Below are 12,714 nucleotides of genomic sequence, written 5' to 3' on the forward strand. Positions count from 1 at the left end.
TCCAAACCATACTGAAGAAGATCGTCAATGAAAACAGGACCGATTGGGATGACAAACTCCAGAGCGCGCTGTGGGCATATCGTACGACTTTCAAAACAAGCATCCAATCAACCCCCTTTCGAATGGCGTTCGGGTTAGAAGCCGTAGCGCCCGTCGAGTTCCAAGTCCCGAGCCTCTGAGTTCAAGTCAAAGGACGGCTCCCCAAGGCCCAATCCGAGCAACACCGGTTGGAACAACTCCTCGAACTCGGCGAAGATAGGATAGAGAGTATGGCCCAGCTCGAGCAACGCCAATGGCAACGCAAGGCTTTCGTGGATCGACATCAACACGGGCTGGAGAAGGAGCTCACCATTGGCAAACCAGTTCTTCTTTTTCAAACACGACTTGGGTCAATGTCGGGAAAATTAAGATTTCGGTGGACCGGTCCATTCTGGATTATCGACGAGTTCAACGGGACGTTCCAGCTCGGCACACTCGCCGGCGACACTGTCAAAAGCTGGGCCAATGGTTTCCGACTTCGACCATATCGAGGGACTACACCAACCAACCCGTTTACCGAGGCACACGGCACAAACGAGGAGGCCACCACGGAGGAGGCCACTTGTCCCCCTGAATAAGGACTCACCCACCTTCTTGAAATTAATAATAGTAGTAGTAGGTAGGATTAACCATAGTTTAGCTACACCTACACCACCCACCTAGGCACCCACAATTTTAGGAGCACCCCTCGCCACCACTCATTTAGTACCTATTTAAGCACATGCAAAGCACTAGAAGCACCCCACTCACCTTCAGGACACGTGGTGCTAGTCACTTATTATGGCACCCACGACTCAGAATCTTCAGGATTTGCTTTAGGCACAAAACCCTAGGAGTAAGTTACTAAAACCGTTTCCAAAACGCAGCACAGACACAGAAGTTCATTATCGCTCCCCATCTCCATCGCTCTCAAGCTCAGAAACCCCGTCTCGCCCTCATCGCACTAAACACTCTTGCTCTCAAGCCCTCTTTCGCTCGCATAACCCCTCTGCTGGACTTCCCCTTCCTGCTGTTCCTCCTGTGTCTCGCCCTCGCCTCATCACTCTTCGTCACGCTTCCACACAGTCGAACCCCGTCTCCATCACCACCATGCCTCTTACCGCTTCAACAGAAACCCGCGCCTGGCTCCAGGAACGAGGAATGGGCGGTTACCTGAAGATCATCGATGCCCCCGCGCACCCAGATGCCCAAGGTGTGGCTAAACGTATAACTCCCGAAGCCATCACCAACAACGTGCTTCGGGCTGTTTTGGACCTGCAACGGGGAGGGGACCATGAGGTCGACATACCCTTGGCATCAAAGATGAAGGCGTACTTCGGTGAGTACTCAGCCTCAGGGAAGGCATATCGCACGTATGGCGGTCCCAACAAAGCTTTCAGGGAGATTGCTCGTATATTAATGGAGTATGCGTTCGTGCATACGAACCCAACGAGCATGCCGTAGAACAATGCAACCATCATCATCAGCACGTATGAAGGAAACAAAATAGATTGGGGAATCATCACAGGCGAGGGACTCCGCGCCACCTTAGCTTCATTTCAGTCCGGTAAGAAGATGTTGTCTATTCTTACCCACTTTTTGATGGTTCTATACCCACCCTCTTCTCTTCCTTCCCCTTGCACACTCACGTCCCCACCACCACCACGAAGGCAGAGAGAGATATTCGTTGCCATCAGCCACGAAGCATGGGAGGAGCCCACATCGCCTTCACCTCCTGCCGCCGACCAAAACCCCGCATCGGCACCACCACCCACCCAACCCCAACAAAAAAGGGCAGTTTCCGAGACCTGCCATGAATGGGAGGAGGAGGTAGCTACGGAAGAAAACACGGCCGATGACGTCACCATTCGACAGCCAACGTCACGCCCCTCGGTAACGTCCCCAGGGCCTAGCCCACACCCCAACACACAACAGGCTGCACCACCACGATCCCAGAAAAGGAAGCAGGCGGAGGAAACGACACTACCGGCCCCGGAACCCCAAACACAGCCAAGCAAGAGAAGAAGACTCAATCGTGAGTCCTCGGAAGAATAGAAAGAGCCACAACAGGAGCAAGCCTTAGTTGTCAACTAGAGCAACCTGGCCATCATCCTTGAGGAGGCATCGCTGAACCAGGGCAAGATCGAGCATGGGCAGACAACGGAGATCTCGGAGGATGAAGTCCTCGGATATAAGGACCTCCCCGCGGGGGCTTACGAATTTAGTGTGCTCCTTCGCCTCGGTACGACATTCGAGCTGGTCGACTTGCTCGCTAGAGCCCAAGTCGCGGCAACTGCTCGAATGGTGGAGGAGCACGCCGAAACAAAAATGATTCAATGTGCGCTAATAGGTGAAATTGAGCCCTAGGAGGACAGGGCTTTACAAAAAATCGGGAGGAAGAAGTAGGCAAAACAAGCCGCTCTCCTCATGGAAGTCCCCGAGTTGAACACGGCCCTTATCGAGGCATATCGGAACCTGGATCGCACTACACGGGCAGCCAAAGACATGGCCCGAAAGATAAAAATAGCCCAAAAACAGGCAAAGATGGCTACAGAATTATGGCAAGCTGCGAACCAAAAGCTGGCAGCCTGGGAGCAAAACCGGACGGAACAACAACTCTTCCGGTCACGACCACCTAAGCCCTTCCAGCGTCTCCACGCATAACAATGATGGATGAAAGCACCATCATCGACTCAATCCAGACGGTGCAGGCCAGTACACAAATGGACTCGTTACAAATGGTCGATGCGTGCACAACAACCGAGGCGGCCACGCCCATGGAAAAGACCGGGATACCACCCCCTCGTGCACCCAAGGAGGTGGCAACGCAAACAGAACCCCCGCTCCGGGATTACCGCACGGAGCTTAAAGAAGAACAACGGCGAACCGAGAGACACGAACAACGGCATCAAGAGGCGATGGCTCGCCTAAAAGAAGAAGCTTCCAAGCAGATGGCCGAGATTAGAGCCCAAGCCGACCAAAGGATACACGAGCAGAACGACGCACTGGGCTGGGTACAAGCGCAAGCCGCTGGCAAAGAAGCCGAACTCAAAAGCAAGCTTGAGGAATACGCAGCCACAGTGGTTAAGAAAGGGAAGGAGGTTCTAGACCTACAGGCCGTGCTCGACAATGCAAAAGACTGGAACCATCGGCAGGAGGAAATAAATCGCCAACGGGAGGAGTGGATGAACGCGGAGAATGCCGAGCTGCAGAGTTAGCGTACGACCCTTAAAGAGATGGCTAACGAGTTTTTCATCAAATGCAAGCTACTTTCGGAGCAAAAAGACGCATTATCGGATTCTTACTTCGCCCTACAAGAAGAGAGAATCGTCGAACGGGAACAAATCTGGGCCACGTGTCAAAAAGAACGGGAGCAGGCCACCGAAGAACTCACGAAGCGTTACGAGCAGGCTCTCGAGCTCGTAACCGCGGATGCAAAGAACACTCAAGCCATCTATGAGCTAAGAACACAGAAGATTCAGGCCGAGGTCAACGACTTAAAACAGGAATTAGCAGCCATCCGAGCACAACCCGGCATGGATGAGACACGCATCAGAATACTGATCGAGAAACAGCGCCAGCAGCTTACCAAAAAGGTCAAGGAAACATTAAGTCATGCAGGAGATGAATGGGCAACCCAAGCTGCCGAATTGCATATTTTACGCACCGACGCCGAGAACAGACGGAAGGAGGGCCGCGGCTTGTACAAAATGGACGAACCCAGCATACAAAACCTCCGTGCAGATTTAACCGAGGATTACCAGTCCTTGGCAAAATCTCACACCGCGGCAATCGAGCAAATAATGGAGGACTTCAATGATGGTCATATGCTGTTTCGCCTGGAAGCAAAAGCCTTCGAACGAGAACGACTCGCAGCCATCCCCACCAGCCCTCCAACGGCCACAGAGCAGAAGGAAGAACCTTCTAGCAAGGAGATCACGGACACGGCACAGGAGGAACTTGCCCCGGCCAACAAACATCCCATGGACGCCCACACGGTACCAGATTCAGTCGAAGTAGAGGTCAGCGCCCTCGAACCCACACCCCCACCAGAAGAATCGGTCGCACCTGAGGCGGACGTCCGAGAAGATATGACACCCCCGGACCAAACGCAACCCCCCACACCGACAGTCCAACCAGACCACCCTGCCACCACCTTGGACCCCGAAAGCATCCTCAACATCTTAAAAGATGAATGAAACGAGGATCACACCTAAAAGGAAATATTTGTAATATTGTTAGTATTTTGTAAGTCGTGGGTCCGACGGACAAGGTCCTGTCCCATGAGCGTGCCAGGTGTTGTCCAGAGGACAGAAATGTAAAATTAGGAAATTAGCAAACGCCGAGTCCGAGTATCACGGGCCACCGATGACTCGGTTGTGTATTAGGGGAAAAGTTATTTAAACGAGGACCAGTACCTCAGAGTGGAGAGAGAAGAAAAATATAGGCGGAAGCACTAGCTTAATCCTTCGTAATTAGATAAACTTGTAAGGTCACCGGCCATAGGCCATGTTCTGTAATCTTTGTTGTCATAGTAATATATCTGATTTGTGCCCATTTTGCTGCATGAGTCTGTGCTTTGATCCATACCTATGAGTTCAACGCCGCTCACGTCTATCAAGACCTCGCTAGTGTTATCTCTCTGAGCCCTGTATCTCTCTCGACGCCTCTGTTACGAGCCTTCACGTACCACGCCCTTGAAGACCGATAGCCGCAGATCTATCGAAGGTGTTCACCCAAAGGAACGGGTAACAACCGGAAACCGTGTCGAGGACGTTGTCTGTGAAGGGGAGAGGGAAACCGTCGGTGACTGTTGCCGCGTTAAGCTTCCGATAGTCGACGCAGACACGGATTTTTCCGTTCTTCTTTTGAACTACTATGATCGGCCTCAACCACGTGGCCCGTTTAACAGGGCGAATGAAGCCCACTCGGAGTAGTTTGTCGATTTCCTCTTTGACTTTAGCGGCGTAGTTGGGGTTCATCCTGTAGCGTCTCTGCTGAACCGGCCGAGTGTCGGGTAAGAGGTGGATTTGATGTTGGTAGTATTGAGGATCCAACCCCTTCATATCGGTGTAAGACCAAGCGAAAACATCTTGGTAGTCGGTGAGCAATCATACGAGGGATGCCCGTTCTCTGGTTGGTAGATTATTGGCAATTTGTAACGTACGGGGATTCTCGTCCGAGCCGAGGTTTATTGTTTCCAGGGTTGATGCTTTGACTCGTTGTGAAATGGCGAGTTCGCGTTCGAAAGCATCTCGAGCATGGCGTAGCTTGGTAACTGTGGTTGGATCTGGTTCATCTTGGGGTGGTGATTCCTTCGTGACTTCCTCGTCTTTAGGTGGTTCGATGGTTGGTATTGCATTGATTTCGAAGAGAGGGATGATCGTGGGATGATCATTTAGGAAGTCATCGACCTCCTCATTGGGCAAACCGTCAAGCATATGGACCCCTTCCGCGTATAACGGCGAAGTGTTGAGGGCGACGGGCACTCGTTCTTCAGTGATGATTCGGACTTTTGTCTTGCCTCTTCGGAACGAGATCATGTTGCGTTGCCGATGTTGCTTGATATTCGTGTACGCAACCATGGTCGACCTAGTAACATTGGGTAGGTGCCTTGTGTCTCCAGTCTTAGAACGACGGCCAAGATCGTGAACATGTGGCCTCCGAGTGTGAAGTCGAGATGGCGGATTAAACCAATGGGGCGAACGGAGCAGGTGTCGGCCATCCGAAGCCTGAAGGGGCATGGTTCCCATTGATTCAGGCGGAGGTTGTGACACGTTGACTTGCTAATAATGTTTACGCCGGATTCGCCGTCGATGATGCATCCGTTCAGGTCTTGTCCCTTAATGATGATTCGCACGGCTGGGTTCTGAGAATCCATGAGTGGTGGACCTGTTCCTGCTTCGGTGAGGTGTACCGGTGGCGTCACGGGCTTAGTATTGGCATGGAGTGCCGCTAGGGTGTCCCAAAATCTTGGCATGAGTGGTAACAGTTTATGTAGGGGCAGCGAGATGCGGGAGTTGGTAAGAACATCCCATAGCTGGTCGTCCTTCGACGACGTGGATGGTACCGCTCATGCCGATCGCGCTCGGCCCATGTCGTCGATCTTGGTGTTTCGCCGTGCCGTCCTTCGTCCCGTGCTTGCCTTTCAAAGGCTTGACCCGACCGTCATTGTCGGTCAATCGTTGTCGCCCATCCGCCGTATGCATGCTTGTGTCTTGGCCCTCCACCGGCCGTATTGCATGCGTCTTGTGTCGTGCTTCCGCCGTAGACCCAACCTCCGCGTCGGTCTCCAACTCCTCGCCACCACCCACCGCTTCTTCGTTCTCCTTTCGATCCGCGACCGCCGATGCCTCACGGGTAGGTGTGGAGGGTTCCTCCCACTCTCGGTTCACCACCGAGTCCTCGCCTCTCAAAGGCTCAATCGGTCCACCGTTTCCGGTCACTCGTTGACGCTCTCTCTGATGCATGCTCGTTCTTGGGCCCTTCACCGACCGTAGTGCATGCTTCGTGTTACACCCTTCATCCGCCGTAGACCCGACCTCCGCGTCGGCCACTTCTTCCTTTGTCACCGTAGCCCGTTCCGACCCAAGCTCGCCATCTTGGACCCGCTCGTCCATCATCTCATACCGGATACCCAGTCCGATAACTTTGTCCGCTTCGGCCTCCGACTCCTCGCCGCCACCCGCCGTCTCTCCGGTCTCACGTTGATCCGCAACCGCCGAAGTCTCTAGAATGGGTGTGGAAGGTCCTTCTCGCTCTCGGTCTTCTAGCAAGCCGTGATCACCGTGCCCACTAGGCCTCCTTCTCGCTCTCACCGGCTCCCACCGTAACCGTACCCGGTCGGCTACGAATCGATCAAACAATCACGGTCTTACCGGCTTCCTTCGGTTCGTGCCCGGTTGACCGGCCCCCGCTTCACTCTTCTTCCGCTCCGCCTCCCGATCGGGTCGGATTACCGACCGGCTCATCTTTTGGTCGGGTCGGTTCCCGACTCGCTCCTCGATGCCGCTCCGGATCTCTCCTTCGGTCTTTTCGCACGTGCCCACTTCGGGCCTCTCATCCTCACGGCCACCGCCCATCTCCTCGGTCTTATGTCCGCGCTCGGGCGCAATCGCCGAAGTCTCCGGCGCCGGTGTCGAGGGATCTCGCCTCCGTCCGCTACAAACCTCCTCTTCGTCATTTCGGTTGCCCACCTTGCCGCCGCCACCGTCCGTCTCTCTAGGTCTCACACCGGCTCTTGGGCCGGTTGCCGGAGTCTCTAAGACCGGTGTGTGGAAGGTCGCGGCACCGCCGCTCGTCTCCTCTTCTTCCTCGATTTCGCAAGCCTCGAGTATGCTTGCGAAATCCTCGTAGAACGTTTCGGGCAACCGCGTCCCGAAACTTTCGCCCACTCTCGAAGTGGCGTCCATTGTTCCGTAGATATCGGCCTCATCCATGGCCGTCCTTTTTCCACAAGTCGAGAGGGTCGCTCGCTCCGCACCCTCTCCCACATCGTCGCCGTGGTCGTCCGCCTTGCCGCTGCCACCGTTCATTACCCTAAGTCTCACGCGGGCACTCGGGCCGGCCGCCGGGGTCTCTTGAACCGGTGCGTGTAAGGTAGCAACACCGCCGGTCGTCAATGCTATGCTCGTAGCCACCTCCATTCGGACATCGTCGTCCGTGGCTACCCCGCCTCCGTATATGAAAGCATCAATTATGCTTGCCGCCTCCTCTTCCACGGTCTCCATACCGTTGTCTCGGTTGCCCGCCTTGCCGCCGCCACCGCCCGTCACTCTAGGTCTCACGCCGACAATCGGGCCGACCGCCGGTGCCTCTAGGGCCGGTGTGTGTAAGGTCGCGGCACCGTCTCTTGTCTCCTCCTCCCTCGATGTTTCGGGCCGCCATGTCCCGAATCCGTAGTTACCGGCCTCCATGGCCCTCCATTCGCCGCAAGACGAGAGAGTTGCTCTTTTCACACCCTCTCCCATGTCACCATCGTACGCTCTCCCGGCCTCCGTATAGGCCCCGTCTTCTTCGTCTAGGGAGGCTTCTTCCTCCGCATCCTCCGATCGCCTCCAGCCCGTCTCCATAACAAGCCCTTCCTCGGCTCCGATTTTCGCCTTCACAAGCTCGCATGTCTCCCGTATTAGCACCTCTAGGTCGAGCTCCTCCGAACCGTTTTGCGTTGAGCTCTCTTCCGGCGGTAGTGCGTACCCACTCACCGCTCTCTCTTCTCCGCCGCTCGCGGGCCGTGTTGTGGCCGACCGCCTCGCATCATGTTGCCGGCAGCCCCACCAATCGAACTCATGTCGACCTCTTCCTTCCGGTTCCGTGTACCCGTACGCCTCCAATAGGGATCCCTCAAAGGACACCCACGACTCATGAGCTTCTTGTAGCACCGATACGGCCGCCACTTGAGGAAAATACTCCAGCCGCATCGCCTCGTCTACGCCCTCTTTCGCCATCTCGGCATCGTACGCTTCCAAGAACCTCGGGACATCGTCCCCGTTGAATCGGCCGACTCGATCGACCACCCTCTCGACGGCTTGTTGAGCCGCATCTCGCCTCGCCTTTTTCCGTTGCGCATCCATCATGATCTTTGCCATCATCTCCTTGAAGTCGAAGTCTTCTTCAATCTCCATGCTCCCTTGCCGCCCTTCACGTCGGGTTCACCAAAGATGTCGCGTTGTTACGCGCGTGCGTGTGGAAGGGGTGGGACCACGGGGGTCTTGGACTAGGGAGAAGAGGAGAAAGGTTAAGACAACGAATGGAAGATTAGCTCATAGCTCAAGAGGAGAAGAGAACGAATATGACATTATGATAGAAGAAGATGAAGAAGATGGAGTCAAGATACTCAACAAGAAGTTTGATTAAGAAAACATAAATGCTTTACAATGGCGGCCGCCATGGCCGCACCAAATGACTATAAGAAAACCCTAAAGGAAAACCCAAGAAGAAAACCCTAACCGAACCCTAACGCTCGACCTATGTGGTATACCTCTCAGACTCAAAATAGGCAACCCCCACAATGGTGCCTTCTCTCTCCTTTTATAGCACAAGGAGGGAAGACCGCTTACAGAAGTGAGACTAAAATATCACCTTTCATTCAAAGGGGATATTTGCCTTGATTTGGGGAGGGTGAGATTGATGGCACCTTAACTCCCACCTCCTCACAAACAACTAGGTACCTATGTACCGCATAGTACCTCTCTCTCTCTCTCTCTCTCTCGCGTGGATGTGCGTACAACCACATCACCTTTATACCTTTATTACTATTACAAATACATTATGTACGTGTGCAACGTGCACACGCTCTTTGGCTCTCGTTGCTCGGGTTTCCGGCTCCTTCCGAAACCTCGTGTCGTCGGGTCCTGTTCCCTGCCGCCACCGTCCTTCTCCCTCGGTCTTATGTTGCCACATTGGCTGAACTGCCGGAGTCTCCGGATCGGTGTGAGGGCCCCATAGGACCGGACTCTGTTTCTATTCTTGCCGAAATTCGGGTGCCTTTGCTTTGAGTCCCTCCTGGACTCTCCTCGTGTCTTCCGCGTAGTCGGGTCCCGTTTCCTGCTGCCAGCATCCTTCTCTCTCGGTCTCATGTTGCCACGTTGGCCGAACTGCCGGAGTCTCCGGTTAAGTGTGGGGATCCCGTAGGACCGGACTCCCTTACGCCTATAGCCTTCGTCACCTCGCCGCCACCGTCAGTATCCTGGTCTTACGTCGACCACGTTGCCGACTGCCGAAGTCTCTAGAATCGGTGTGAAGGATCCTCCACACTCGCTTCGTAGATCTCGGTAGCTCCGTCGAAGTAGCGAAGACTGACACGGCAAGCCCAGGGTGACAAGCTGGTGGGGGCGAGGGGATGACGGCAAGCGGAAGACTCAGGACCTATCGCGACAACACGAAGACGGGAAGGGCCAAGCAAGCTACTACGGGGTGTTCCTCGGATGCAAAGGACACCGGTATGCGGGTGAGAGGCGATGCACGATCTGGCCGGGAAAGGGGCCGACGAGGCGTGCAATGAACCGGGGTACGGCACAGGCAGTGCCAAACAACGGTCGAGGGTTTGTGGCACACGGAGGTGCCGGAGCGGGAAGGCGAGCGCGGAGAAGACCGAAAAGGGATCCTCCACACTATTCCGGAGACCATGGCGGTTCGAGCCGACGCGGCGACGTAAGACCATGGAGAAGGAAGGTGGTGGCGGGAGGACGTCGGGCATACGGCGGGAAGCGGGGCGTTCATACGGCCGAACAAGGGCCAACGGAAGTACGCGTACTACGGAGATCACGATAGAGGACCCATCGACGGGTTGAACGAGCCTACGGGGAGGCGAGCGCGAAGGAAGACTCGAAGCCGACGGGTCAAACCGGCAGCAAGCCGAGATGCGGATCACGGGAGACTAGTTTCTCACCGGCCAAAATCTCTCACCCTTCAACCAGATTTGGCACGTACCGGTGGACGTGCAGTTAGGTGGGGGCGGATGTCGTGAAGAATTTCGGCCAAAGACAGAAACTGGGAAACATTGGCTACCTCGGCGGGGTGCAGCGTGTGTACGCACCCATGTACATTTAGTGTGAATATCGAGGGCGCCTTTATGGCGCCGAAGAGTAGTTAAGTCGGGACAGACAATCCCATGTAAGTCGGGATTTGTCCCACATTGTAACACATCCCTTTCCTTGTTCTATAAAAGGAAGGGAATGCCCTTTGTGAAAGGGTTGCCCATTTTGCATAGAGGGTATACCGTTAGGTTTTAGAGTTAGCTTCTTCTTCTTCTTCTCCTTTGTGTTCGCTTAGGGTTTGCTGCAGCTCATCTCCTGTGCAAGACCCCGCTCGGCGCGACGAGCCCGAGAGCTCCCCGACGGCGGCTTGACAACAGACGACTGTTGTAAGCTATCTTGGTCCGGCTCGAAGCCGGGAATGTATTCTTCATATATATACATACATATACGTTTACGTTTGTCTGTGTATATTCGCGTCGCTGTTGGCGTTGGGTGCTTACTCTCTCTTGCGTTTTCTGTACATAAGGCGCGAGTCGGGTTGAGCTGTGTGTACAAGTGTGTGGCTGTGTGTGTGTGTGTGTGTGTGCGTGAGTCGGTGTTAAGCTCTATCTCTCTCTCTCCCTTCGGTTGCTTCCGGTGTGTTTCTGGGATGCCCCGGAAACAGTGAAGCACGACTTCCTACGCTCCATCGCTCTCTAGTCCAAGACCCCCGTGGTCCCGCCTTTCTCCACGCATGCGCGTAACAACGTGACATATTTTTTTTGTCTTCGTCACCTCGCCGGCACCGTCAGTATCTTGGTCTTACGTCGACCGCGTTGCCGACTGCTGAAGTCTCTAGAACCGGTGTGAAGGATCCTCCGTAGACCGCCCATTCGTCTTCCCGACCTTGTCTCGGGTCGTCCTTTTCCGCATGCTGAGAGGGCGGTTTACTCCGCACCCTCTCCCATGGTACCGACGTACCGTGTCCTCGGCCTCTTCGTAGGCCAGCTCTCTTCCTCCCTCCCGGAATGGTTATCCGGGAGTCCGCTCCGGCCGGTTCTCGCTCGGGTCCGTTCATCTTTCTCCGGATTGCCGAGTCCCGTTCTCCTGTCGCCACCGATCTCTCTTGTCGGACTCACGTCGGCACTCGGGCCTGCAGCCGGATCAGTGTAAGGAATCCCATAGGACCGGCTTTCATTCTCTTTCCAAATCTCGACCTTCGCCCGGTCGGTCTTTCTCCCCATGTAAAAGAGGGCGGCTCGTTTTGCACCCCCTTCCGTATCGGCACTTTCATGCCGAATCCGGCCCCGATCGAACGATCCACGACCGGATTACGCTCCACCCGTATCGGAATGCCGATCTCCTCGTGCCGCGTCCGTCCTCGGCCTCCTCGCAGGCCGTTTCCCATCCGACTTCGCTGGCATCGTGCCAGGACTCCTCGGTACCGCCATCCATCTCCTCGGTCTTACATGGGCATACGGGCCCGAATGCCGAGTTCTCCGGAATCGGGTCCGTGGGCTTTCGTCCGTTCCTTCCCCGTATCGTCTCGCCGGTGATTCTTGGGCCATCGCTGCCGCCTTCCTCCGCTTGGGACTTACGTGGGCACTCGGGCCCGACTGCCAACGTCTCGTGAGCAAGTGTGGGAAGGCACAAAGAATCGCCCGTCCATTTTACGCTTTTGTCTGTAGCCACCGACTCTTCGTGGTCGGCGGTCGTTTTCTTACCGATCGCGCAAGCCCCGTCTGGGCTTGCTTCTCCAATGACCCGGATCTCGGGCTGACATGCCTGAAACCGCAGGTCCCAACGTTCTGATTCCGCGATCGGTATCTCGGCCTCGTCCTTGGCCGTTCTATCTCTGCAAGTCGAGAGGGCGTTTCGTTCCGCACCCTCTCCCGTGGTACCGTGGTACCGATCTTCCGCCGTCGCATGGGGCAAGTCCGTCTCCTTGGTCTCGGCTTGCGGCCTCCATCTTTCCTCTTCCTCGATCATCGCCTGGAGAGTTGCGTACGCCTCCGCAATCCTGGCCCCAACGCCGACCCTTGCCGACTCCCTCTGCCGTTCGGCCTCTTCCCGCTGTGATGGCACGCCATCGCGTACCTTCCTCTTAGCCTTCTCGGCTCGCTCATCATCTAGCCTTTGGCACACCCTTCCGACCTTCGACCAGTCCTCTGTAAGCCCATTCGCTCCATCATCGTCTTCGAGCTCAATCCCGATGGCTTCCCGTTCCGCTCGGTCGATC

The sequence above is a fragment of the Azolla caroliniana genome, unplaced genomic scaffold (assembly GCF_043228905.1).
Source record: "Azolla caroliniana isolate FFs.n. ecotype wild unplaced genomic scaffold, voAzoCaro1.0.p SCAF_21, whole genome shotgun sequence".
In the NCBI taxonomy this organism is placed as follows: Eukaryota; Viridiplantae; Streptophyta; class Polypodiopsida; order Salviniales; family Salviniaceae; genus Azolla; species Azolla caroliniana.